At 39.8% G+C, this 27,616-nt stretch overlaps 1 long non-coding RNA gene across 1 annotated transcript; it reads left to right on the top strand.

Moving 5' to 3' along the window:
- Nucleotides 1-495: 495 nt before the first annotated feature.
- On the top strand, nt 496-26,432 carry LOC146767223 (uncharacterized). The gene is made up of 3 exons (XR_014955928.1): nt 496-16,076; nt 16,458-24,863; nt 25,918-26,432. It is a non-coding gene; the product is annotated as an uncharacterized LOC146767223 (long non-coding RNA).
- The last annotated feature ends 1,184 nt before the right edge of the window (nt 26,433-27,616 follow it).

Raw genomic sequence — 27,616 nt, 5'->3', positions numbered from 1 at the left:
CCTCTATCTCTCCGTTAAGCTGTCTGAAAAATTCCTGGTGTGTCATAGCTTGCTGTAAGAAAACAGAGTTTGCTGGCTATCCCACGACTTGGACAGTGGTTAGAGAACCTTTCAACTGCAAGCTGCTGTTAAAAATTCCATGTAGGGCACTGCAACCAAACTGCAATGAGGTTGTAACAGCTCTTAGATTAGTTTGGTGTCCTCTCAGTCCCCTGTGGGTAAAATCCTTGGCAATTGCTGCTGCTGGTGTCAAAGGGTAGCCTGAGGCTCTCTGGCATCCACTGGGATTTCTTTTGGAGAGACTTCCCTGCCCCCAGCTAGCCCAGCAAGCCCACGGGATGTTTCTGGGACTGAGCAGTGGCTGGGGCATTGCCTTTCTCCTGCTACCCGTGCACGGGTGTGCCTGGAAAAGACCCTTAATTGGCTGTTCTTTTGCACAAGGCTTTCTCAGCTGCAGAAATATCCCTTTGTAGGCCTCTGCTGGCTCGGGCAGCTCAGAGAGGCCTTGGGGCTTCTTTGACCCAGTTCCCTGTAAAGATTATTGGGAGCTCTGCTCAAAGAGTGCCTTTGTTTGGAGTTTCCACTGGCACAGCAGGGAGGTTTGGCTTCGGTGGGCTTGGCATGGATGGCTCTGAGCATCCCAATCTCAGTGGTGATACCTTTCAGACAGAAGTGCCCCAGGCTGGAGCTGGTGGCACAAGTTCCATTCTGGCATCATCTCTTTAAACTGGGGAGAAGTGCAGGGTGTCTACAGCCCTGAAGTTCTGCTTTATCCCCACTCCAATCCAAAATTTGGGTTGTTTTCTGCTCAGGGTTAGTCAATACACAGGCCAACAAAGACCAATCAGTGGGTCAAGTAACATGCTCATTTATTAACTAATAAAGGACTCTCAAACATTTGATGTAAATTAAAAGTATCTTTATCCAATGCTGATAATAATGAGGAAGACTGACTTTTCCTAACTGGTTGTGCTAGCTCTAGGCTTGCTACTTGGTTAAGGTGTCCAGGGTGTGATGGCAGCTTTAGCATTCTTTCTGAAAACAGTATTAGGATTTCCATGCAGAGACAATGATGCAGAGCTGTAAAATTGTAGAAGCTGAAGCTTCTCTTGGTTTGTCTGGATGAAACTGTGTCATGGACACAGAGTATGTAGCATTTTCTTATACAAAGCTCATTATGTTGTGGGTGAACTGTTTGTAAAGGATCATGATAATGTTAATATCTATTTGTTCCTTCTTATGTTTAAAGTTTTAGCACCATCTCAAATATGACCTGGGCAATGACCTTCCAAAAACGAGCATCCCTTATAAATAGTACCTCACTATTGGTGTCATTCTCTTAGATTGTCCTATGAATATAGTTTGGTAATGGCACTAGAGTTTAAAAAGTCAAAATTTCTTCAAGTTTTCTTTGCAAATAATAATCTTTATGCCTTGAAGGACAGAGAAATCTGAGCTGCAAATGTTTGAGACAGGAAGTTCCCTTGGCAGTTAATGGAAAAGTAGGTTTTCCTGGGCTAGCAATTCCAGAAATTTGAGATAAACAGAAGTTGGACTGGACTTGCCCAGGCAAAGTACGAAGCCAGAATTGTACTCCACTGATGTTCACAGAATTGCAATGTTGTAAGTTTTTTTCACCTTTGCTATGAAACAGGAATACAGGCCAGCTATAGGATACCAGTCTCCTAAACTGCCAACATAGTTTTATTTCCAGGCAGAATTATTTTGTCATTAATATTTTGATATTCTGTTTATTATGAAGGGTGTGATGGTCCTGACTACATTATATCTTTGGCTACCTTTTTCCCTTTAGCTTGACACTTTTCAATATAACTTGTTACAGAACAGTCAAATGTGATCAAAAAGGTAGGACTTTAGAGATTGGCATTGATTTTTAGTGTTTAACTATTCTCTTGGTAGGTGGAAAATCAATTATATTACACATGAAGTATTTCAGTGTTGTCAATTTAGTCTAATACAGAGAATAAACCATTCCTCTTCTCCCATGTTGAGGTTAAAACCTGCAAAACAAAACAATCCATGTTACCCTGTGTCACTCAGGTACCTAACCATCACAGCAGGATCTTTCTGTTTAAAATGTGGTGCCTCATGGCTGCAGTAAGACCTGTTTTTGGCATCACTATGTCCTTGGAGCAGTGCTGCATGAAGCAATGAGCTGCAATGGTTTTTTCCCGTGAAGCAGATTTGTCACAATAGGTTCATGGCCATGCTTTAAGGCTGGCCCATGTTCCTTCTCCTAGCAGCATAAATCTGGTGTAATTACAAAGTCAGGGGCGTCACGTCAATTTACTCTGCTGATTGTGTAGTCCCCAAACACGAATTTAATTGGATTAAAACAGCTGCAATCAGAAACAGCCCATTGCTCTCGGCTCCTCGGGGGGAGAAGGGGCAGGTTGGGGCTGGCATGTGAAGGTGTGCCTTGGCCAAGAGCCTTAAGAGCAGCATCCCTTGGACAGCAGCAGGAGAGCCATCTCCCTGGCACTGCAGTGGGGCTGGTGTCTGGCAGTCAGTGTGTGTATAATAAAATATCTTCATCTCTCCACAGAGCAGCTGCGCTGCATGAGGAGCAGCTCGCTGAATTTACTTTTAACACTGTTTTAGTTTCAGTGTGAAATGCTCCCACACACAGTTTTACGGGAATGTCTGTCTTCCAGTGAGGCAGAGTAGTAACTAAAGAATTCCCTTCTCCCATTACCCCTGCCCAGTGGGGGAGGACAGCTTATATACAGCAGGATCTTTTTTATGTCGGTCTGTAGGTGGAAGTGCCCTGCAGCCAGACGCTGGTTCTGTGAGGAAACTTGAGCAATAAAAATATTTTATGCTTTTAACCACCCCATCATTCAGGAAAGATATTTCTGCAGGTGTGAAGTGGCTTCTCCAGCAAAGCTTCCTTCAGAGGCAGAGTAACAGGAGAGATGTTTGGCACTGCTAGAGAAGAGGTCAGATGGCTTACGCTGTCTTTTCAGATTTAATATGTTTTCTGTGCTCCAAGGCTCATATGTGACCTTGCTGTTGGTTCAAGGTAAGAGGATAATTGCACATTTTAAACGTCGGAGTTGTGGCAGTGAGAATTTACTTGGCTAGTAGGGCCTCTAAATTTGGGACTCCCACTTAGGAAATGGAGATAAAAGCATGAAATATAAGCAGCCCAACAATTTGTTACCTGAAGGAATGCTCTGGAGATGTTCCATGTCTTACCTGAGATGTTAGACAAATATTAAAGAGCTATTTCCTATGGTCAGCCAGAATGAAATTAAGGCCAATGCAGAAATGAGTCCTCTACTTAGGAACCATTTAGAAATTTGGGTGGTTCATGGACTTGCCAGTGAACGAGGGTTTAGGACTCAGTCATGTCAGTTGGATCTATCTCTGTCAAAAGCCAAAATTTTAAGACGTAAACTCAGTCTACCTTTGAATTAAAGCATCCAGAACTTTGTCTCTGTAGCAAGGTAGTCGTCAAGATGGCTTAAGTCTGACTGTCACAAACCCACACCTTAAATTTATCCAAAGTGTCCTCTTGTTGCATTTGTGAAGAAGGTAAAAAATGGGGAATAAAGAATAATTTTTCCATTCAGCCATGTGTGTAGTGTATAGTCATAACTACTCCTTAGTTTTCTGTACTGACTGCAGCATAGCAAAAACCCCCTCTGTGTAAATGAGTCAGATGTGGAGAACTTGCTTAGTTATTGACCCCTCACACCTTGTTTGTTCCTTTTTAATCAGCTCTAGCAGTAAAAATGTTTCACCACGGACATGCAGGTCCCTTTCTTAAAGCACCAAAGCTCAAATGTTTATTTCTAGTGATGCTTTGAGAAGACTGAATTAGAACTGAGACTAGAACAGAGCTAAAGAATAAAGCAGGGATTGATTTAAAGGATCTCCTCCATGGATCCAGCTTGGGCAGCACCAGAGCCCAGCCAGGGCTGCACCCAAATGACCCAAAATGGTCCCAAAATGCACGAGCGCTCCCGGGGCTCTCCCTGGGATCAGTTCTGCTCCATTGGCACCTTGGAGTTCATTGTCCCATTCCAGCTTCAGCCCAGGCAGCCCCATCCTGCTTGTTTTTCTCTCTCCAGCCCACGGTGTTTGTGCTCCTGGGCTGAGATTTGGATCATTTGTCCTTGGTGCCCAGCTGGAGAAGGAATTGTTTTGTGTCCCTGCTCTGTACAGAGAGCTCAGCATCCCCTCATGTGAAGCTCAGAAGTGCACACTAAAGCAGCACAGAATGTGAAAAATAGAAAAGCTAAAAATCTTAGCATCCCTAGCACAGCTGATAAGTGGCAGGTTGTTCAAAAGTTTCTGGGGTGCTTAGGGTTTGTTGGGGAGCTGCAGACTACCAGGCTCCAGTTGGCAGAAAGGAGAAATCAGACATCTTCCATGAGTTTAGAGCAGGAGTGATGTCCTGTCCCGGCTGCAGGCAGTGAACACCAGTGAGCCACGGCAGGGAGCTGCCTTGCACTGCAGACTGTCCATCAGCCAGATGTCAGTGGAGTGATGCCAGAACTGCCCAAGCTCTCTCATGGACACTGCAAACCAAGCCTGCCTTACCCAGGAAATCTCTTGGCAGAAGGATCAAGGTTTTTCTACTTTTAAGAAGGCTGAAGCTTGATCATTTTATCTCGTTTTTGTTGTTGTTTCTTTCTTCCCACCAAAAATGATATTTTCTCTGCATGCCCTTCTCCTACTCTTTCCTCCACCCCAGCTGCCTCCTTCGTTACAGGAGTATTTGAGGGGAAGTATTACCTTCAGCTCTGTTGGGTTTTCCACCACTCTTCTAAGTAGACTGTTTATTCTTACAAGTGCTGAAAGAGAAGACATTTGACTGTTTATTCCTAAAAGTGCTTTCTGAGATGTTCTGTGCCTGCTGCTGCAGTGCTCACACTCACTTGCAGGGTTTTTGATAGGGCTCTGCTGGCCCCAGAGGCTCCTAACCTGGCCCCAAAGGCATTAGTAGGAAATTTCTGGGCTCTCTTTCTCACACCATGTGGCCTGAGCAGTGTTCTGCAGCTGTGCTGTGCCTGGGAGATGCTGCCAAGCCACACTGATGAGATCTGGTGATTCACCAGTTGACTAAATGCTATGTAGGTGGAGAAAGAGTGATGTGGGGTGCCAGGCTCTAAGGCAGTGCATTTCTTGGACAAAAACAATTCATCAGAGCCCAGACTGGCTTAGAGCTGGGCCCTGGAGTGATTGCTGTTCACAGCTGATGTAACAGACTTTTTTCAGGCGTGGGGTTCACAGGAGAAGCAGAACATGCAGCTGTTTATACTATCACACGGGTGAGGTAAACACCCAGGACCTGACTACTGATCTATGACTAATTTGAGATGCTTTGCTTTTGGACTGGGTCTTTAAATGGAAAAAATATCCTGCCCTGCTTGTGGGAACTTCATGTTATTTTAATTCCTCCTTTCTTTCAAATAATTCGTCTTACTGATTATACAGGCTTGCTAGACTTCAGATGGTGCAAGTCTTTTCTTTGGTGTTTATTCTCAAGCTTGTCAGATCAGGAACTATGCTTTTAAAAGTTCTAAACAGTAACATTCCTCAATAAACAATTTCTAAACTATACAGAGAGCATGAAAATGTGGAACATTAATGAAATCTTTTCTGCATGTTAAGACATTTAAATAAAATTAACTTTATTTTTTTAGCTGAGAATCACTTCTGCCTGTTTCCTTTTAGTTAAAGTTGACTTTAAAAGCCAAGTTTGTGTTTTAGTTAGAACAGAATTTATATACAGAAATTTTATCCTCATATGAATCTGATTTATGAAACACAGAAACAGTGCATAAAGGTAGCTAGAAGAACCCAAAACATCTTTCAAGAGTAATTTTCTATGATGCTTATTGTTGTTACTTCTCTGAGTAAAGACAAACCAAAACAAACCTTAAAATAAACATGTAATTTTGCCTGCAATGCTTTTCCTTTTACCAATTTTCCTTGTATTGTCTCCATTCCCCTAATCTAGACAGAGACTATGTTCTCCTTACTTTAAGCTACATTTATATTTACTTTTTGATATTTATTTTAATATAAATATTTTGTGAAAAGTTGAAAAGAGTCTTTTGCATGCCTTAGTTCTTTTTGTCTCTGACTGGGACATGAGAATGCAGAAATCAAGACCTGGGATTTCATTACAACAGTCCCACTGAGCTCTGGGCCATAACTTGTGCAGTGCTGTTATGACTCCTGGATTTATTCTCCACCTACAAGGAGTCGTCTTGGGGAAATGGGCCACCTGCAGAATAAATGCTGTTAAAGGCATGTGGTAACCCTGGGTTTGCTTCCGTTCTTTTAGGTGCTCATGGAATTTGTTTGAATTTTTACTGGTCTTTTTCCCTGGCTAATGAGATGTATCACATTGTTATGCCTTGCACCAAAATATTTGGTTCTCCTGGAGCTTTCAAATCTCTATTAAACTCTTCTTTTACCAATTTACAACTTGTATGTGCCTTAAATCTTTTTAAGAAGCTCACATTTTTTTCTTAGATGAGCATAGGGATTTCTGCCCATCTCAACCTTAATCCCAGCCTCTGTCAGCATGAAGTCTTGTCCTAGACCTGGGGCCACATCAGCACTGTGATATAAATCTAGCTCTAAATCCCTGAATTTCACAACATTATCTCTGTCCCTACCCTCAACCATGCAACCTGAGAACTTCTGCCCACACAGGATGTAATCCAGTTCCCAAGTGATTTACAGCCTTCATCCTAATCTCTTGGCACTTCCAAAATTTATTTGCAGCCATAGATATATTCTTAGTGCCCTGCCTTACCCTGTGGGATTGAGTAACAAGCATTACTCTTGTCAGTGCATCTTGATTTTTGTTAATTTTAAGTTTCCAGACCCCTAGGCCTGATTTTAGTAATCTGCATCAGTTCTAGTGTTCAATCTGCTTTGGGATCCCTGTGGGATGAACTGATCCCCCAGTTTGGAGGATCAAGATTCTTCGTCCTCTTAAATCTAATCCTACTTTATGCTTTATAATTTATGCTTTAAGTCTGATTGAGCCTGGGTCTGGTTTAGACACCTCCCAATGCCAGGCTCTACCATGACCTGTTTTCTATTTCTAGTGTCTATCTAAGCTGCCCAGAGCCTCCTCCAAGCAGCTCAGCTCTCCTCTCAGCCTGGGCTCTCTTAAACAGCAAATCTTAGCCCTGTTTCCTTTCTGTCTCTATATTAAATCACTTGTCTGCCTATTTACTTGCTGTAATCACTTGTCTCCTGCACAGGCCTGGGCAGTGGTTCAAAAGGCCTTGCTATAAACACAATCCTCCCTCTGATCCCAGCCCTGCTGGTAGCCCCAGCTTTAACTTCTGCTGGGACCAGCTCTTTCTCTCTGAGGCCTCTGAATTTCAATCGAGGGTGACAAGGTTAATCCAGCTGCTGTGAGAAATGCAGGTGTGTTCTGGTTCACCTGTCTCTCTCTGCAGACCTTCTAGTCCTGGCACATCTTCAGCCCAGCTCCAAATGCCTGCTGCCTTGAACCCTTTAATTGCACCAAGAAAACATGCTTAAAGAGAAGTACTGGCTTTGAAATGAGCTCAAACTTTTGAATTCTAGCTCTGGGAACAGAATGGGCATTTCTGCCAAACTACTTTTGGTGGGTAAATGTTCATAACTTCTCCAACTTTACTGATATTTTTTCAGTTATTTCTTGGGCTTTTAATTTGTTCCACATTCTTTTGTTACCCTTGATCTCTTGAAACAGACAAATGATATCCATGAGTATCCATGAGAGGAGGTCTTAAACATTAGTTCAAAAGGCTTTATCACCCAGGGATTTACTCTTCCTCTTTCTGTAAAGAGCTATAATTATGGATCATTTGAACCTTCAAAGGAAGGTTTAAATGTCAGAAAAGTTATATGCAGCACCTTGGCACGGTAATAAATTATTTTGTAGAGAAAGAGACCAACCAGATTTTTTTTCCTATTGGCTGCACTTTTTCTGCTGAGAGGAATGGCATTATGGATCTCATAATGCTGAAGTTCTGAAGTGTCTCTTCCTTGCTTTCTGAGGCACCTGTTAATTTATTTCATTGCCATTTTGCTTTGGGTTTTCTGAGCATGGGCTCTGTGGAAGATGACAACTAAAAGGCAGTTTGCATCTTGGAAGTCCAGAAAACAACTTTATGGTCAGGAGTGCATCCTTCACTTCTTTTGACAAAAAAGATTCAGCTTATTTTCTGCATAAGAGGCATTATGCTTTCCCAGCTTAGAGCACAATCTTAGTTTAAAAATAAATTTAATAACAAGTTCTTGGATTATTTGTTATAAATTGCAATTATTTGATAGTAGGTCCTCTGAGCATTTCAATGAACAAGCTCTTATGTTCCTGAGGAAGTGAGGAGAGGGGTTCTCTGGAGGGAGGGTGGTTGTAGTTTTTGCTAAAACTCTAGATAGATGTAGCTATTGGCCAGACACGAAAACTTTTAGGTACCTGAAATAAAACAGTGTTTTGTTCTGTCTGGTGCCCAGGCAGACTGCAGCCTCTAGGTGCTGACAGAATCCCCAAACATATTTGAGTACATTAAAGGAGAAATATTTAGGTGGTTTTCTTCTACATGAAGAAGCAAGTATTTTGTGGATTCATTTGCTAAGTATCCACTAAGCTCCTGAGGGTTTCAGTGTTGGGCATCACTTAAGGTTGAGTTTGGTTATTTATGTGTGTGTTCAGGATTCTGGTGGTTTATTTTCCTTCCTCAAAACAAATGAAACATATTTTATGTGTTTGTTGCACATGTATGCCAATTATTTTGAAAATTCTTCTTAATATCAAATGTAGTTTAAGACAGAAAATGTCTCATTTAGAGAGCAAACTTAGAGAAAGGTCTCACTTCAAGAGCAAACTTACAGACCACCTTTTCCTACATACTGTTAAAAATCATTAGTATGGCCCTTCATCCTGTGAGAACAGAAGCTGAGGTGATCCTTATACTATATAGTCATTTTCCTGCACTGTTCTTTTAAGGAACAAGAGGAATCTTATTCAAGGAAGAATGGCTGCAGTCTGAAATAGCAGGAGGAAGCTGAGGGGAGAAGGTTAATGCAGGAGGTGTGTGTAGAAATGCAATTTGAGAGGAAAGAACAGCAGCACTGTGAAGAAGAGCATGGAGTGATGGATTTGTAGAGGTAAATAGAAGCTAAAGAGAAGTTGGAAAGAAAGAAACCCACAAGAGGTTGCTTTAACAGAGCAATGGGCTTTGGTAAACTACAGTGTTTCAACTGTTCTTTAGCAACTAAAAGTATCTGAAAAGTCCAAATGGGGAGGGACACCTGTGTGTGTAAAAGGAAAATTTTTGTTTGGTTTGTTTAGTTTTTTTAATTGTTATTCTGCCATGGGTTTTCCCAGCAAAGAATTCAACTGTACTATTTTTTCTGCTGTCTTTATCTGGATTATAAAGTGTTGAGGCTCTTGCAAGTCTAAAAAAAAAAAGGGAATTCTTTAATCTCTGGTGTTATAAAGTATTTTCTGAGCAAGAAGGTGTCCCCAAATACACAAACCTGTGTACACTTGTTTCTCTCTTGCCTGGCCGCAGATGATTCACTCTACTTCTCTGGTGTTTTTACCCCTTTAAAATCTGTAACAAAGTTGTAGTTTTTGTATCTCACAGCTGCTTGCTCTAACTCAGCTAGCCAATCTAGAAAACACCTTCTCCTCCCTTTTTATCCCTCCTCACCTTCCTTGGCGGGGAAGTCTTGCTAGTTGATTTTTTTTTTAATTTGATCCCTAGACACCCTCCCAGTTTGCCACTTTTTCTGTCAGCCAAGAAACAAGCAGTCTCTTTTATCCTGTTTGGCTTTTATCTGTGCTCAGTTCTCTAAGCTATGACCTAGAGGAGAAAGCAGCCATCGCTTAAATTCACATTTAGGTGAGGGATCAGACATTAGCTGTGCTGGCAGCCCATCCTTGATAGAAGCTCATGTGAGAGCATGGGAGTGCAGCCCTCAGTGGTGCTGCTGTCATTAGTGAAAGCAAATAGAAGTTATAGGTAAAGGTAAGATTTTTAGAAAGCTGGGAAAGGCCTCAGAAACAGAAAGAACAGAGAACTAGATGCAAAGTCTGAAAGCAGAAAAAGTTAAAATGGTACAGCAAGCAAGGACATGAAACCACAGCTGGAGTTTTAGGCTTGGCTAAGATAGACCTTAAGACTGCAGGAAAAATATACCTAGCAAGATAGGAGAAGGTTTAAATCTAAATAATGGAGAATTGTGTATAATAATAATACAGCAATGGTTATGGCATTGGTAACAATAATATAGCAATGGTAATGGTATTATAATGGTATGTTATATTGTAAATAGAGAGCAGACAAGCCATCATTGTGTGCAGCAGGTGTGTGTGTGCTTTTAGTGACTGGTTAGAACAACTGTCTGTAAGCCTTAGCAATGTGCTATTGGCTAGAAATTTTTAAAATGCTCCAAAAGAAAGAAATCTTTGGCTGCTGCTGGCTGTGTGTGAGCTTTGCCATCTTTCTGTTGTCTCAGCCATGTGAGGAGGCTGATGCTGCAATAAAGCTCAAGGATTGTACCCCAGCAGTCCCATCCTGTTTGTGACAAAAAACCTCCAATCACAATAGGTACTTTTTTGCTGGAAGAGTGGTGGTTCCTTCATTTGTTAATAAGAATTAGAAAAATTAACAGGAAAATATTTAGTGGCTCAAAGCCACTACTGGGGTACTTCTAGAAATCAACCATAAACTCTCCAATTCCACCCTGATGAACTGAAGAGTGTTTTGTGACAGCACAACTATATAAAAGGATAGTTATAAATTTCTTTTTCATTTAATAATGTACATGCATTAAAAGGATTCACTTCTGCAAAGTGCTGCAAACATTGGTAAATTGAGTTCTGCCTCTCTGCAGTGTCAGTCAGGGAGCTCCTCTGCTGGAACCCCAGAATATTACAACTTGGATGCTTCTGCTCCTACTTGGGATTAAAACATTAAAATTCTTCTCTTGCTCTCATCCAAATTTTCTCCAGCTACCTCAACAAATTGTTCCCCAAGGTTTAATTAGTACTGAGAGCACAAGTGCCTTTGCAGTGTAATGAAGGCATGCAGAGCAGTTGCAGCCCTCCCATCCCAAAACAAAACCTCTTTGCTACCCCATGCATGTCACCCTCCTCCTCTGCAGTGCACCTCTACACATCTGTCAAGCACACAGGTCTAACTTTGTCTTCTACGTGTAATAATGAATCACTAAATGTACTTCATTTATTTTAGGGGAGGGTTTTTCTAAGCCATCCTTCATTCTAGAATTTTACAACATCTGACTTGAAAGATTTTACACGCCTCCCATATCCTTTAATTTTAGCAAATAATTTTTTTGTTATTAACCTGACAGTGCCTTAATCTGTAGTCCTCAGGTGGAGTATGTAATGAGCTAAGAGTGGAAATAGTGAATCAGCATCAAAGCAGGAAATCAAGTTACTTGGAGAAAATTATTTCATTAAATAAAACCAGCAAAATATTTGGGAGGTTTCCCTGTGAACAAAAATTAGAAATGCTGCATTGTTTTGTTAACTCAAAGATTCACAGAATCATCCAAGAGGAGTTACATTGCCTTTCAGCAATTTTAATGCAGCTTGTAGCTGCACAGCTCTGCAGCATACAGATGAAGGAGCCTGGCCATATCAGTATGCTCAATCATAAGCAGTCTGTTCACATTCTCATCATTTGTTGAAACTTTAGGCTCCAGATCAACCTGCAGAAACTGAATGATGTGTGAAATTTGTTGCTCTTTAAAAATTTGGATGAAGTTTTTCCTTATATGTTTGCAATCAGTTAATAAATTTTCTGGTGGCTGTGGTTGGAAATATTGCTGGAAACAACACTTGGCCATTTTGGGCTGCTTTGGAACGGTTCTGCCTGTTATGCAACTGTCAGGAAAGAAGGAACACACAGTAATGAACTTTTTCAGTTTATTTTTAAAATTTAATGTTTTTAGAAACTTTATGAGAATTTCAGTACTGTGGATATTCATTATGGTAAATTTGCTATATTTACTATAATACTTTTAAAAGCAGAATAGTTTTACTCTGGTAAATATGGCAGATATTTACTATGGTAAATTTGACTGTATTTACTATAATTACTTCTAATAGCAGAATAGTTTTCTAATTCCTGGTTATGGAATTAAAGGCTGGTGGTGTCTGCCTCAGATAAGAGTTTCAAACCAAAAGACTGTTCTTAAATTTTACTTTCCCTAGACAGGAGTTCTCTGACACAAATAAATTACTACAGTTACTGGATCTCTGCAGATCTGCTGCAAAATTTGTATCAAGGAATGTTTCAACTGATGGAAATGCATATCTGGTAAAGAATCTGCAAATTTATATTATATTAAATAATATTAATAACAATAACATTAATATTCTTCATGTTACTGTTATCAATATATGGACCACTTTGGGTTTTTGGGAAGCACCCATTAAGAAAAACTAAGCTCAGACTATGTTTATTTAATTCTTGTGTGTATTTAATTCTTCTCTTCATTCTACTTGTACTGATTGTCTTGGATTTTGCTAGTAACTAAAAAAAGTTGTTAAATCAGGCACTTAAAATACATATTTAAACTTAATTTCTTTTAATCTCAAGACCACTGACTTCAACTAATTAAAACATAAATGGTACTTATTTGTATTTAAAATTAGCCTTAAATTACAGTCCGTACCAGGTCATAGTCTCACAATTAACAATAAATTTGGACATTATAAATAAATAATGGTTTCCTGGGAAAAAAATATTTTAAATTTTCATATTAACATTTCAACTTCTACATTCAATTAACTTCAGTGAGATGAAATTTAAGCAATAATGGACATACATGCTTTAGGAAGTTGAAGGAAAATGCCAAGAGATTTTAAAGCCTTAAGGAAGCAATAGTAGGCTGCTGTACATCTGTAAATGGATCGTGTATCATAAATATTTTTGAAAGATAAAGTTTGACACAAAATCTGCCTGTTAAAACTGCCTGAGCAGTCACTTAACAGATTTTTTGCTGGTGTTTTTTTGTTTTTTGGTTCCTTTTTAACACTGTGGGTGTTACTGTCAGCTGTGTGCCAATGGCAGCTGTTTATCTGAACTAATAAATATAAAGAACCTGAAGACTGCTGAATTTAATTTAGCCCACTGGCACATGATGACCAAAATATCAGGATACAAATTCTGATTGAATGGTTCTTGACACAATAAAAAAACATAACAACTGTTCCACTTCACCCCACCTCACTTAACAAAAAGAAAAAAATGGTGACTAATATTGCTTATTGCTAATTTTGGCTCTGGTTGTCCATATATGCTTTTTTTTTTTTTTTCCAGTTCAGAAAACAATGCACAAAGTTTCTGTTTGCTAGTGACCTCAGTACTACTTGAAAATTCTTCTTTCTTTAGTTATTTCTTAAAGTGTGCAGTAAGAATAAGTCATCAGAAGTAAAATCAATCCTTTCAGTGAGTTTTTTTCTGTAAGGAAACAGAAGATTTTTAACACAAAGGCCAGATATGCACATTTATGCTGTCACCTTGGACTGACTTGGTTAGTCTGCACTTAAATAAGTGACTGGGGGCATATCTGTAATAGCAGCATACACTGTTTTACTGTTTGTGTTAATGTGCCAGCGTCCCAAGGTCAAAAAGTCTTCATCCCTAAGTGAGTAGAAGTTTTTCTGGGTGCTTCCACCTTTAGAGTTTTTCCTACATTGCTTTTCAGTGCTGAAGCCTCTCCTCACTTGTGTCCCCTTTAGGTGTGACACTGGAGAACAGGCAGAGGACCCTGGGCCACCCCAGTGCCACCCCAGCCACAGCTCATCCCCTCATCCCTGCCTGCAGCCCTGGGCTTTGTGCTTTTCTACTTTTGTACTTTGTACTCCTATTTTCTCCCTTAAAACTGTCCTCCAATTACAGCTGAAAATAGGGAAATTACAGTTTGCAATAGGGAAATCTCAGAGCAGAAAAGCAACTTTGCTTGGGTGTTTTGATGGGACAATATTCCAGGCCTGGTGTGTTTTGGCAGGAACCATGATGCCAAAGCCTTGTCTGCTGTTGTAGGGCTTAACTGGGACAGACTGTGAGTCTTCTGTTCTGTGAAAGCTGCAGAGCTGCTGTTCCTGCACTTGTCAGTGAAATGAGCTTTCCAATGAGGTGCTAACCATTTGTACCCCTCAAGTCTCCATCATCCTTTACCAGGTCACTGTGCAGAATTTGGTCCCGCCATAGTCCAGCCTTGTGATTCTTATAACTCATTTCTTTCCCCTTTGTCCTTAAAGCTTCCTGAAAGATTGAATTAAATTGTGCCCCACGCCTGAAAGAAAGTCAGGTAATAAACCCTCAAATCCCAAAATAATGTTCCAACTTTCACTTTTTTTGCTGTGTTTTTCGTGGCCATGTTTGTTCTTTGTTCATGCTGGAGGTGTTTATAGTGTTTGGGAAAGAACAAAGTAGATCAGTTGGTAAAGGCATCATGATTTATGTCAGTGGGTAGCATTTGGGCAAGCATGAGTCTCTATTTTTAGGTTAGCTTTGAATCAAATGTTGACTGCTTCAGGTTTAAAAACTGTAAAATTATAGCTTTACTCGTAAAATTACAGTTTTACTCCAGTGAATCTGCTGGTCATGGCTGGTATTGTCAGGAGTGACTTGGATCTGCTCCTCTGCTGTTTAGCATTCTTTGAAAGTACAGTTAGACCGTGTTTCTTTGAACTGGAGTCCCATGTTATTTGCTGCTTTTTCAGAGCAAGTCATGGTAGTGTGGGCAGAAGGGTGATCAGCAAAACGCAGGGACAATCTACCCCGAAAAGGGAGTACAGGCTGGAAAAATAAGAGCATCACCAGGAAAGTTTCCTTCTGGCTCAGCTACGCCAGCCTGCTGTCCGTGTGATGTGCTGGCCCAGGAAGAGTTAAAAGTGTTTGTTTCACAGGAAATTGGAAGAAATTTATGTGCGCAAGTGAAACTGAAAGGTCGAATGTGTGACTCATATCTATTGACAGATGGAATGAGCATAACATAAGAAGACAGTGACTAGAAAACAAGCAGGTTGTGTGAAAGTATTTTTAGAGACTAATTTCTACCCAGCTGTGTCTTCTATGAACAGAAGAAGTTTGTCAAAGTTACCTAAAAGTTGCCTAATAGCTACCCAGTGGCAATTAATTACACTGATACGATTTGAATGGGTTCTCCATCCCCTGGGATGAAAACTGTTAACATTTTGCACCAGTCCTACCTGAGACTTTAAAGAATGGAGGTAAACAAGAATTAAGAGAACATGCAAGTTGCTAATAGTGCTCATAAACTTTTACATACCCACTTACTTTACCTCAGTTCCCCTGTTGACTCCCACTTCTGTGCTCTCTTCCCCTCTCAACCTATCTTTTTTTCAGCTTAAAATATATCCAACTTGCTTGTTATATAATAATGACTCATACTTTCATTGGCTTAAACTTTACCCAATCTTCCTTTCATGTCATTTTTGGTCTTTAAATTGAGATTTAGCCTCTTCAGTTTTGGCTACTACATTGTGAGTTTTTTGATAAATTCCATGATGCTGCAAGTAAGTGTATAAAAATTGTTTAGTAATATGGGGATAAAGACCTGGCAATATTTTACATGATAATGCATCTTGCTGGACAATGTATAGAAACCCATAAATCCCATATGGTGTTTAACAGTCTTCAGCAAATTTGGACCCAAGTATAGATATAAGCTACACAATAAGGTATATGGGAGTGTTTATTTCCCTGCTAAGCAGCTTGGGCACATAATGCAATATAGCATTTATATTATTGGGCTTGTATATTTTGTAGACTGTGGTGTTAAGTTCTGAGGCAATTCTCCAAACTTTACAACTGATTTTTTTTTTTCTATTTTTGCCTTCATATAAATTTTGGCCACATGATCCCAATCAAATATATTACCTACACCTGGAAAATTACAATGATGAGTGAGAACCTCATGGCATAAGGAAATGTGCTGCTTCTACCTCTGCTCTCAGCAGGTGAAAGGAAGGGGGTCAGAACTTGTATTTCCATGAGCCACAAAGAGCATTGGAGGATAAGGTAGGGACCTTTTGTTCAGTGGAGCTCCCTCTCCCCAAGCTCCTGGTCTTGTTATAATTTTTTAAAATTACCTTTATTTATTTAAAGGCAACTCCAGTTCCTAGGCTATTAGATACTTTCCCTGGTGTCCTGACTCTGAATACCATGCAGTGAAAACTGATTAATTATTTTTTGTTAAAGAGGGGTAAAGAGGAGAGATAACCATTTACCTCAAACCAGGATATTTTAGCCATGTTAAAATCTGGATTCACTTTTCAATCCTTTCATTTTGTTTGCTTTGATTGTTTTTTTGTTGTTGGTGGTGGTGGTGATTTTTTTGGGATTTTTTTTTTTTTGTATGGGATCTCTATAGATAAAAGCTACAATATATGTTGCAAACAGGGTTCTCACAGGAGCTAGCAGGACAAGTGGAACCTGTTGGAATGAAGAAAACATCCGATATTCTCTTTTGTGAGAAATAAAACCCACAGTATGTTAATTCTACAAGTTTGCTGTCAGCTAAACCCCTGAGAAGCAGAATGGACAGATCCTTCTGTGGGCCAGGCGTGCTGCTGCCAGCAGCACCTTCCCTGCACAGTGATGCTGTGAGAGCTGCCAAGGTGAAGAGCAGGACTTGTTCATTGGAGTGGGCAGCAGCAGGGACAGCACAAACACAGGTATTGCAAGAGCTGCTTTGAGGTAGGTGTATGCATGTGTTGATCCCATTGTCTACACTCTTTTCCCATCCAGATATTTGTCTGCTCCTCTTCTGGAGCTCAGCTAAATATTAGCAGCATATTTCCCTGCTTGGAATGGAAAACCCAAGGGGAATAAAGAGCTTCTTTTGCAAATAATATCATACTCCTATCAGTAGAATTTTTTTATATTAAAATATTGAATGATAAAAAAATAAATCATGCAATTCATGGGGCAAGTTTTTAAATTCTGGGTGATAAAAATACAATTGCAAGTTTATGAATGAAACTGTCTTTTTTTCAAGCACTACTCATGATCATCTCTATTTTAAATTATTCTTCTCCCAACACTGAGGAAAAAATAAAAAAGGATTTTCTATTTCCCATCTCTTTTACTTGTATTCTTAAAAAATTGTGTCTTCTCAGCTTTCCTTGAAAAATCTGTAGGAGAATACTGTTTCATATTTCAAATTTAAACCGAGACCTAAAATCTCATGTACAATTAGGACTTACTTTAAATAAAAATAGAAACTGGCAGGTTACTATAAATGTAAAGATGATAGTAGTGGGTGCCTGAGATATTTTTTAAGATGAAGGGAATGTTCCAACTGCTGCCAGTGTCTGCTAGAACACATTCCCTAACCTCCTAGCTTGAGAGGGGATGAATGGTCCAATATTTGATATTGATATTGAATCAGTGCTCTTCCTCTGCTGTAGAGAGGTTTATGCTGATTTTTACAATTAATGGGAGGCAGATTATTAGTGCTAACACACTTCTTTTCCCTCCACAGTTGTGTAATCATTATTGGTGAATGCAGAAAAGAGTCCCTACCTTATTCTTTAATGTGTTCCTTCAAGGTTTTCACAGTTCTCCTTGTTTTGAAATCTTGAGTGCATGAAGTTTTATGAAATTTAAAATCTTCCATTGGTTTTAATTTTATTGGGCACTAAGTAACTTCGCAAAAGACTTGGGGGAGGTTTTGGCACTGTGGTTCCACAGCCAATGGAAAAGTTGCAGGTAGTTAATAACCAGTTTTTACCCATCACTGAGAATATATACTATATTTCCTAGGTGGACAAGAAAAAAATACAATTATAGTTTTGCAGATCTCTGAGTTTAGGAGTACTTATAGCTGGGAGAATATCTTGGCTATTTCTTCAGCAATGAAATCACTTTTCTGCTTTAGATTTTTGCTTTCTTCATTTTACAAAATTTGCTAATATCTATACCTCTAATATCCCATGAAGATCTGTGTCAGAGCACATCCTGACCTAAACTAAACCCACCACTAATAAGATGATTAAAGCTAATCTGCATCTCTGCATAAAAACAGCACAAGATCTGAACTGCAGCATTTATATTTTGATTCTGCTTTTACTGTGACTACTGAATACCTTGGTATTGCAATTTATTCTGAAAATCAAGTATTCTGCTAATAAGACTGTGCAATTCATGTGTGTGCTTTTGAGCTGAATCACCCAGCTTTGGTCCACGCCTGAGTTGTGATGGGAGTGTTGAAATGGAAAAGGAAGAAACTGAGGTGAACAAAATAAACTTCCATCTGAAGAGAATTAAATCTAAATCTGGTCATTAAATCTAATGACCAGAAAGAGGCAGATGCATGTTCATACATCCATATGCATGCTTGATCTTGCAAGAGTCATCTCTTAGATCTCGTAGAGTTCTTCTTTCCCCTTTTCACCTGTTCCTCCCTTGTCTGATACATAAGATTTAACAAGAATTTTTGCCCTTTCAGCTAAAAGTTGGTTAGTAATCTTGCATACAAGCCAGGAAATGTAAGCATTGCAAAATTTTGAAATCAACAGCAGAAATACTGCAATTAAATCATACTAGATGCTCTTGCTTTGTACAACGACTTGACTTCAGTGTTCTGTTGTAGGCATTGAAAACTTCATTGTTACAGTATTATTTCACAGGTGGCAAGCATTCCCACACACTCCTTTGGGAATTTATAGACTGTTGCAGCTCTCATGAATTAAAAAAAAATAAAAAATGTGCAAATGGATGGATAGAATTTGTATGTAATTGGCTATCCAAACTGGCTTGTGTACACCATCTCATACCAACAGGTAAAGCTACCCAGACAAAGGCTGACATGCCTGAAAGTGAAACTGTGTTCACTTCCTTTTCCCCTTGCTTATCGAAGAGGGTGGTGCAGTGCCTGACTGGGCATCGTTACACTGAAGATTTTTCTGTCTCTAATTAGATTATTTGTGTTTTTCTGAGGGCTTATCAGCTGTTGGTATAGGAGTAGCACTGCATATTAATAGTATTTCTCTTCTAACCTCTGCAGCTGCTTTCAGTGGGTTTAACCTGAGTGTTTAATTACCTCTACACTCAGAAGTATTTTTGGAGATTTTATTGGGCAGTGGGGTAGGGGAGAGAAGGGCCTTCAGGTCCCTACAGGCCTGTCACAAAACTGTTACAAATTTGAATCCACATGGTGCTGAGGAGTGTGGGAGTTTTGAATGAGTTAGAGATGGGATCCCTGAGTTGTTTTTGATGATGGGATTTATTTTTCTTATCTTCTACACAGGCAGGAAGGGTGAGTTGGGCTCACATCTTCACTGCGTGGCTCAGAAGGTCACAAGACCCTAAGTTACAAGACCTTTTAAGGATTTATTGACCAATAAAACACTGCCAAAAAGGATCTTTATGTTTTTGACCCCATCCTTAAATATTTTGTCTTATGGACCCCTGCAACTTTCTTAGCCAATCCTGTTATGGCAACAAACCTACAGTGCTGCATTCTAAACTCCTTGTTACCTTTGTAACTACTTTTATTTATTCTATATCTTAAACTCTAAAACTCTAAACTTTCCTTTACTTAGCTTAACGTGTCTCTGCCTTAAACTACAAATCCACACTCTCGCTTCTAGCACCTCAGTTTGGGAGCCTTTTCCAAGGTCTCAGATCAAAACCTGGGTTTAATTCTAAGCTTTGGCTCACAGGCCCAAAGTCCTGAGAGCTCCCTGCACTTCAGATTCCAGCCAAGAGGACTGCAGACCTCTCAACTTTGTTCAGGATCATCTGTTATTACTCTGCTGTGCCTGTTAGAACAGTGACTGCCAGCCCTCCACCCTTTGGAGGTGCACTGAATGAAAAAATAAAGTAAAAATACCTCAGAGGAATCTCCCCAGATGTGTTGAACTCTAGTAAGTCAATTTAGACATCGATTCTGTGTTTCTTTGGTAGGCTGGAATTTACACACCTGACAAAACAATCACAGGATAAACCTCAGAACATTCAGAAAAGAATATTTTGAAAAAGTAGCAGGAGGTGAGAAACAGGGAGCAAACAAAAGGAGGAAGGCATCTTGCTGTTCTCTGTAGAGTGAGCTTCATCTACAGTGAGGAAGCTCCTGGAGATATATTCTTTTTGTTTCCATTCCTTGTCCATGGCCTTTTAATTTACAGCAATAATTTTGCTGTCCTTCCTGCAGTGAGAATGATGATTTGACCAAGGCCAAGTGGAAGAACTGTAAGGAATACTGCAATAAGAGTTGAAAGAAGCAAAGAATTATTCAAAATGTTAGTTTTTCCACTTTTTTCTTTTTTTTTTTTTTTTTCTTCTTTTTGTTGTTATGTTTTAATTCTCCCAGTTCTTCCAGGCATTTTCTGTGTTTTCCATGTTCCACCTTTTTCTATGTTCCACTTTCAAAACATGCCAGTGTTGGTGGATGACATGGATGAGGAAAGCTTTTGGGGCTTATTGTATCACTCAGTATACTCCAAATATATTCATTTTTTTCAACTTCATAGCAGCTACCATTGGCATATGAGCAGCATGCACTTCATATCTTGGGGAAAAGTGCAAAGACAGAAAAATCACTCAGCATATTATTATATATCTATTTTACCTTCATAGGCAAAATAGACTTACTTGATTAGAGAAGATGAATTTGATTTATTACCTATAAAATTGGAGTAGGGTAATAAGATAAAACCCTTAATAAGAGGCTTAATTTCACTCCAGACTTCTCTGCCTGCTACCCACAAAGCAGTGCAGGGTTGTGGTCAGTTCATCACATGCTGTCCCTGCTGCTCCCTCCTCCTTAGACATTTTTCCTGCTCCTGGAGCATCTCCTGCCCCTCCTCCTGCACTGACCTTCCTCTCCCACATCCTCACTCATCTGTCCAGCAGCTGCTGCACTGGTTGGGGCTTCCCCCCATTTAAATCTCACCCTGAGACACTCCCACAGCTGCTGATGGGCCCAGCCTTGGCCAGCAGTGGGACACAAGTGGAATTGGATCCATTGGACATGGGAAGGATTCTGCCATCCTCTCAGAGAAGCCACCCCTGCAGACCCTCTGCTGCCACAAGCTTGCCATGCAAACCCAATGCAGTGACAATTTTTGTTTTCCAAGTATTTCCAAATACCCAACAGAAAGGGAAAAAATGTAATGGCTCATTGCACTATGAGTTCAACATTCAGAAAGAGCGACAATTGCTATCACCATGTACACAAAAATGCTTGTCCTGAACTATCCTAGCAGTAGTTACTTAATGCTTCAACACCTTTTAGGCAGAAAATGATGTGTGAGGAAACTTAAAGACTTTCCTTCTTGTCAAGCTTGGAACAAGTCTGAGAAAAGCATGAAACAATAGCAGTAAATGGCTGAGTGAAAACATTGCTGGGCTGCAGGTCCTGCTGGATGGTTCAGGTCTAGCTGGTGATAGATCAATCATGGAGCTGTCTGCCCTGACTAGAGAAATATCCGACTCCCATGGGTAGGGCTCTGCTTTGCACTGCTCTCCATTGGTGCTTCTGGTAAACAGCTGAATAAAAAAAAGGGAATAATTTTCATATAAGCATAAAAGAAAACATTCTAAAGGTTTTTGGTTTTTTATCTTTTTTCTGTGGTGGAAATGGCAGAAACAGGCATTTGATCCAGCCAAACCAATTTCCATTATTAGTCTATTCTCCTGAGCCATTCTCAGTTGAGGATGCAACAAACTTATAATCAGGCAGAAGAAAAAAACCCAACCCAACATGCCACGTTTTCTGTGAAGAATGGAAACAGACTGGAAGTCAGAAGAATGAGGTTGGTAGTCCAGCAGCTTGCAAACACCAAATCACCTGTACTTTTGCAGAGCTGCTATTTCCTGCTCCCTTCCTTCCACCTCCAACCTTGTGCGTACTCATCTTTTCCACCTTCCCTCAGAATCTCTGCTCTACCCCTCTCTAGAGCAGTGCATGCCTGCAAGAACCATTTTTGACCATATCCACAGGTGGGAAGGAGAACAACAATTTTCTTTTTAACAGCTTTTCTTGGTGTGGTGGGTCATGGTGTTGGTTTTCCACCTTTGTCAAAGGGACACCTCCAAGCTGAACCCCAGCACAGGGTGCAACCCCTCTCATGTACAACCCACAGCTGACCCACCAGGCTGTGTGCTCAGCAATTTCAGCATCCACAGCTCCTCTGAGAAAGCTTTCTGACTTCATCTCTTGAGATGAGACTTATTTCAATGACTCTGCTCTGAAAAACCATTGTCTTTAGGCAAGCTGAGGCTTCCAAGAGGCAGCAGCAAGACCCCACAGTGGCTTCTTTGGAAATATTTTGGGGAAAGGCTGAAAACAAATCTTGAGCAGTCTGCATTGCTGGGTTTCCTGCTAGGAAGAAATGTGAAATCCAGGTACACACACGAAATATTTACTGAAAACAGCTGAAATGCTAAGTCACAGCTGATTAATCTGTGAACTGGAACCTTCCTTTGTTTTTAATGAAAGACACTGGGAGAAAGGAACTCTGACTAAAAGCCCTGTGTGTGCTGTGTGCATGAAAGCAAGCATCAGTGGGTTCTCATAACATCAGGAGTCCCTTAGTGATGGTTATGTGCATGCTACGTGACTATCAAACCTCTTTTTGTGCTATTGTTTTTCCCTGGCTATTTATTTTAAGTGAGCATATTCATTTAAGTGAAAATGCCAAGTGAGTAATGTGGAACTAGATTGCGAAATGCAAAAACTGATCATTCTGTTAGAGGAATGATTTATTCTTTATGCATAAATTCTAATGTTTGAATGCAACTAAGAAATAAACATGACTTATTGCTGATAATGATGAGTGCTTCGGAGACCCAGAGATTGTCAGAATATCAGCTGTCATCTTGGTATTAATGAGAAACAAAATATACAAGGGTGCATTTATTAATAGGCTGTACACAGAGTCTGAGGCTAAGTGGCTTGGAAAAGTACTACATTGTTTATAGTAATAAAGGTGAAGAAACACTGGAGGAAACATCCCTGGGGCTTAATCAATGATCAGCATATGAACATAAGTCAAAGATTGTTTAAAATTGTTCCAAATGAGGAATAACTGACGTCAAGAGCTTGCTTGACTTCTTACCTGCTTCACACTCTGGTTGCCTGCAGTGACAAAAGTACAAACAGAGCAAGCTGGGTTAGGCTTGGGGGGTTTTGTATTTGCATTTAATTTCATTTATTTACAGGAAAGCCATAGATATCAAGAGCAGAACTGTCATACAGTGGTAAATCCATATTTTGTTAGCATCAACAGATAATGAAGGCAGGAACAAGCAATCATGGACTGTTAACACAGAATTGCACTTCTGCACCGCACGCCACAAATGACATTTTGGTCACTACCAGGGGTTTTTGTGTCAGCAGCGTGACGCAGGTACAGGGCCAAACTCTCTGTGACCCCAAGGCCAAAAATGTCCCCCAGAACTCCTTCTGCCATTCAGGCTTCCAGAGAAGGAGCTGCTGAGGTGGGAGAGAACAGGAATTCTCAGGATATTGAAGCAAACCTGCATCCTGGACTCACACAGGCACTGTGTAGCTGCTGTAGTTGAAGTTGCTTCCATGGGCACATTAATTTCAGCTCTTGGTCAGGAAGCAGTTCAAATAATGAGATCTTCCTGGATACTTTTAATCAGGTGACTAAGCCTCTCTGACGTTCAAAAGTGTCTCTTCACTGATCTCTTCTGAGTTCCTAAAAGCAAGTCTGAATTCCATCTTCTAGAAAGTTTATGCACACCAGGGAAGGAATTTGTCTTGAGGGGAAAAGTAAAAGCGACGTGTCCGTGACTATTTAAAAGTATTGTTAATGCAAGACGTACATGGTTTTCTATTTAATCTATTAAAGGGGAAAGGAATGCATTTAGGAGAACTAATCTAAGAAGGGAAGAGTGGATTGTATCACCTGTGAAAAGGGTGGAAGTGTTATTGGGCTTGTTCCAACAGCTGGCCTATTTTCAGAACTGATTTTTCCCATGAGCAGTGTGGATCCCAGGGCAGAGCAGTGAGCCCACAGCACAGCACAGCCCAAAAACTGACCTGTAAGTGCAAAGCAAATATTTCCTTATACTACACAGACAGATATTTTCCTTATTGCCTGTGGTTCAGTGGTTGAAAGAGTCTCCAGCCTGCACCAGAATCTTGTTGCATGAAACCTTGGAAGTTACCTACCTATTCTGTCCATCAGTTCTTCACTTTTCAACCAGTTCAGTTTTCATCCCACACATTCCTATTTGCTTCAGATAAAGCATTATCTCGATGGACAGCATCATTGTCCACTGCATAGACACAATACACATCCTGAAATCTGCCCAGTCTTTATCACAAACATGCATGACAGGCTGAAAAATACCCTGTGGCCTTGCTGAGGTGTTTGGGTTTTTTCTCCTTTTAATGCAGTTACCTGTTGCTTCAGTGGCATTCAAAATTGCTTCAGAAATGTTAAACACAAATCCATAGGCCTGCCTGTGCTGTTTTCTTCCAAAGATGCTGAACATATGGAAGAATATTTTGCTTCAAGAGCAGGTTCTGGGTAGTCCAAGTAACCTTTCAGTGTGTCTGTGTCACTGATTTGAAATGGAGTACTGCTGGGAATAATGAGCTAGCATTTGGGCTTGCGGGGGCATCGGATGAGTAAACACCTGAAAAAAAGCATTGCACACAGGATCTGTGCTTTACTTAATTCTGCTTTCATTAGGCCAGCCTTCAGCATTGTGTACAGCAAGAAGCACAGTTAAGAGCAGACTAAATGCAGCCCGAGGACTGCCAGCTAGAAACTTCCAGCAAATTATCAAGTGGCAGTGCTGTCTCCCAGTGTTTCAGTGGTTCTGGTGAGTCTACCACATACAGCCTGCTTCTTTTCTTGGGATGGAGCTGAGCCCCTGAGTTCCTCAAATGAAATTTTACCTTTAGAATTTGAATTTCTTCCAAATCAGTTTTCCATTTGTCCCTCTGGCCTTCATTCTTTCCATCGTATTAACTCTCTCAGATGTAGATAGTTGTCTGAATTCCCTAGCTTGTGATCTGGGATTATAACAAGATTTTTAGTATATTTTTACTGCTTTTGGAGAGTTGAGTTTGGGTAATTCTCTTAGGTTTTTTCCCTGTCATTGACAGGACACATCACTAAAAATAAATAAAATTACAGTGGCTGGCTTTCCCAAATACCTGAGCACTGCTAAAATTCAACTGCATCCTGTTTTGTGCACAGATGAGTTACAGGGCTTAAATAACCCAAGCATGTTCAATTGAATATCTTCTTTGTTTTATGTGTGATTAATCAGGATTTCATTATGATCAGTAACCCCTTGGAAGTCATGGCATTAACAGTGTTTGTTCCCTCTAAACAGTGAGGCTCCTTTGCCTTTTAGCCACTACAGTTTGTTTTAATATTTAATAGAAAACACTCTACAGACAGGAAGGATGAACTGTGTTCTGGGAATATTCTTTATCCATAGAACAAACCAGAATTCTTTTTTTTTTTAATTTGCCTGTATGAGGGGGGATATATGCATGACTCTCTTTTTTATCCACCAGAAGGCCATGCGGTTTTAAAATGCCTCCAAAACTTTATTTATAGAGAAATGTTGGTTCTGGAGCCTGTCTTTGGGAGGAGATGGTGGAGAATGCTCGTGACAATGAGCCCTCACATTTATCAGCACACATTAGACAGGATTGCAATCAGCCTCTGTCACCTCTTGCCTCCTTTAGACAAGCAGAGATGAGTGGTTTAAGAAGACAGTCGATTAGTTTGTTTTTGTGTCCACGGCAACAGGAAGAATGTTTACAATTTTTTCTTCTAGTTATTATTTTATTATTTATATTCTATTTCTTATTTTATTATTTTTATTATTTTTACATTATTCTTTTATTCTCTATTTACAGAGATGCAAGATCCCCTCATCAGATGTCAAGAACCATATTATTCTGGTAACATAAACATTTGCAAAAAACACTGTCTTTAATACAAAACACGGGAGGAAGAGGAGAGCATGGAAGAGCTGAAGAAGTCTGTATTGCAATTGCTGTGCTGAGGGATGGTGGTATCACAGCTTGGCTTGCAATTCAGATAAATCAGAAAGCAATTTCTAGCACAAGAAATCTAAAATATCCCTGAAGAGCTGCAATACCTCCTGTGTCTTTGAATCTGTGTGTAGGCTGTCCTAACCATGGGTCAAAATTTTGCGTTTCTTTGGAGCAAGTAACTGAAATGATGACTTACCTTTCTAGCTGGGTTGCACATGTTGCTTGCTTGCCAATGAGTGAAAAATTGAAGCATCACTTTTCTTGACCAATATATTTATTTTATATATATATAATATATATTTCCTATATATTATATAATATATAAGATATATTATATATTTATCAATATATTATATATGTATTTACAAATATATTTTCTATATATAGAAAAATGCTATATTTAATATATATATTCTATATTTGCCATATATTATATAATTTATATATATTATATATTTACCAATATATTATATATTTATTGATCAATATATTTTTTTTGTTAATTTAATGACAGTACTACAAACTTCTCTGTTTGGAGAGGAAGTCCTGAATTCTCTGCCTGAGTCAGCAGGGCACCCTGGGATCATACAAATCTCTAGGTTTTGAACAAACCATTTTTTAATTTCCTACATGTAGGTTTCATTGGTTCTTGAAAATTCGTTCTATTTGCCAGTGTAGGCTTCTTCCTACAAAAATGCATTTGAATGTAAGCTTCCCATAAAAACTATTTCAAAATAATCCTACATCATTTGACATTTATCCCTAATGAACATCTACTCGATAAGGTAATTTCCACAACAATAGATTCAGGAATCACACAATGGCTGTGGCCAGAGGGGACTTCTGGAAATCATCCAGGTCTGAGCCTATGCTCTTGACAGCCACCCTTAAATATTTGAATGCACACTTACATATTGACACTGAGTTACTAGTATATCCTCATATTTTCGTTTCACCCATGGGGAATTAGGCTAAGGGGAAGAATACACTGAAGAGAGCAGAGTAGAGCAGAGTATATTTCCAATGGTAGACTTTTATGGTTGGTTTGGTTTTTTTTGGGTTTTTTTTTTTTTGGTTTGATACGAATGGCAAGATTCTCAGAAATCTCATTATGTGCTAATTTCTTTTATTAATGTTTTCTAAATTAAGCCATATGGGTTTGCTTATGGTTTTGGAGCACCCTAGATGAGAACTCGGAACTGAACTGTTATTCTCTTAGGCTCAGGACTCTTTCTTCCTTTAAACCTTCATTTAAATGATTTTTGTTATGAACTTTGAGGCAGAGCAATAGCATATAAACAAAGCATCTTTGGAGTGCTTTGAGAAAAGAGCTGGTGAGGGGTCCTGGAAGAGTTTCTGTGACAAGAGTGGTTCTCTTTCCTGGCTCATCCTTTGCACAGCACCCACCCACAGCATGGCTGCAGACACTCCAGCAGGTGTGTCATCATAAAGGAGCTACTAAAAGTGAAAGCTGGTGTCAGACCAGCTCCCTCTGACTTTGGTGGAACAACGTGCATCCCCCCATGATTTGTAAATACACAGTATGCAGTACCAGTGC

The sequence above is a fragment of the Lonchura striata genome, chromosome 5, assembly GCF_050655825.1.
Source record: "Lonchura striata isolate lonStrDom1 chromosome 5, ASM5065582v1, whole genome shotgun sequence".
Classification (NCBI taxonomy): Eukaryota; Metazoa; Chordata; class Aves; order Passeriformes; family Estrildidae; genus Lonchura; species Lonchura striata.
Note: the sequence above shows the minus strand (reverse complement) of the source record. Positions and strands in the feature narration are given on the sequence as shown.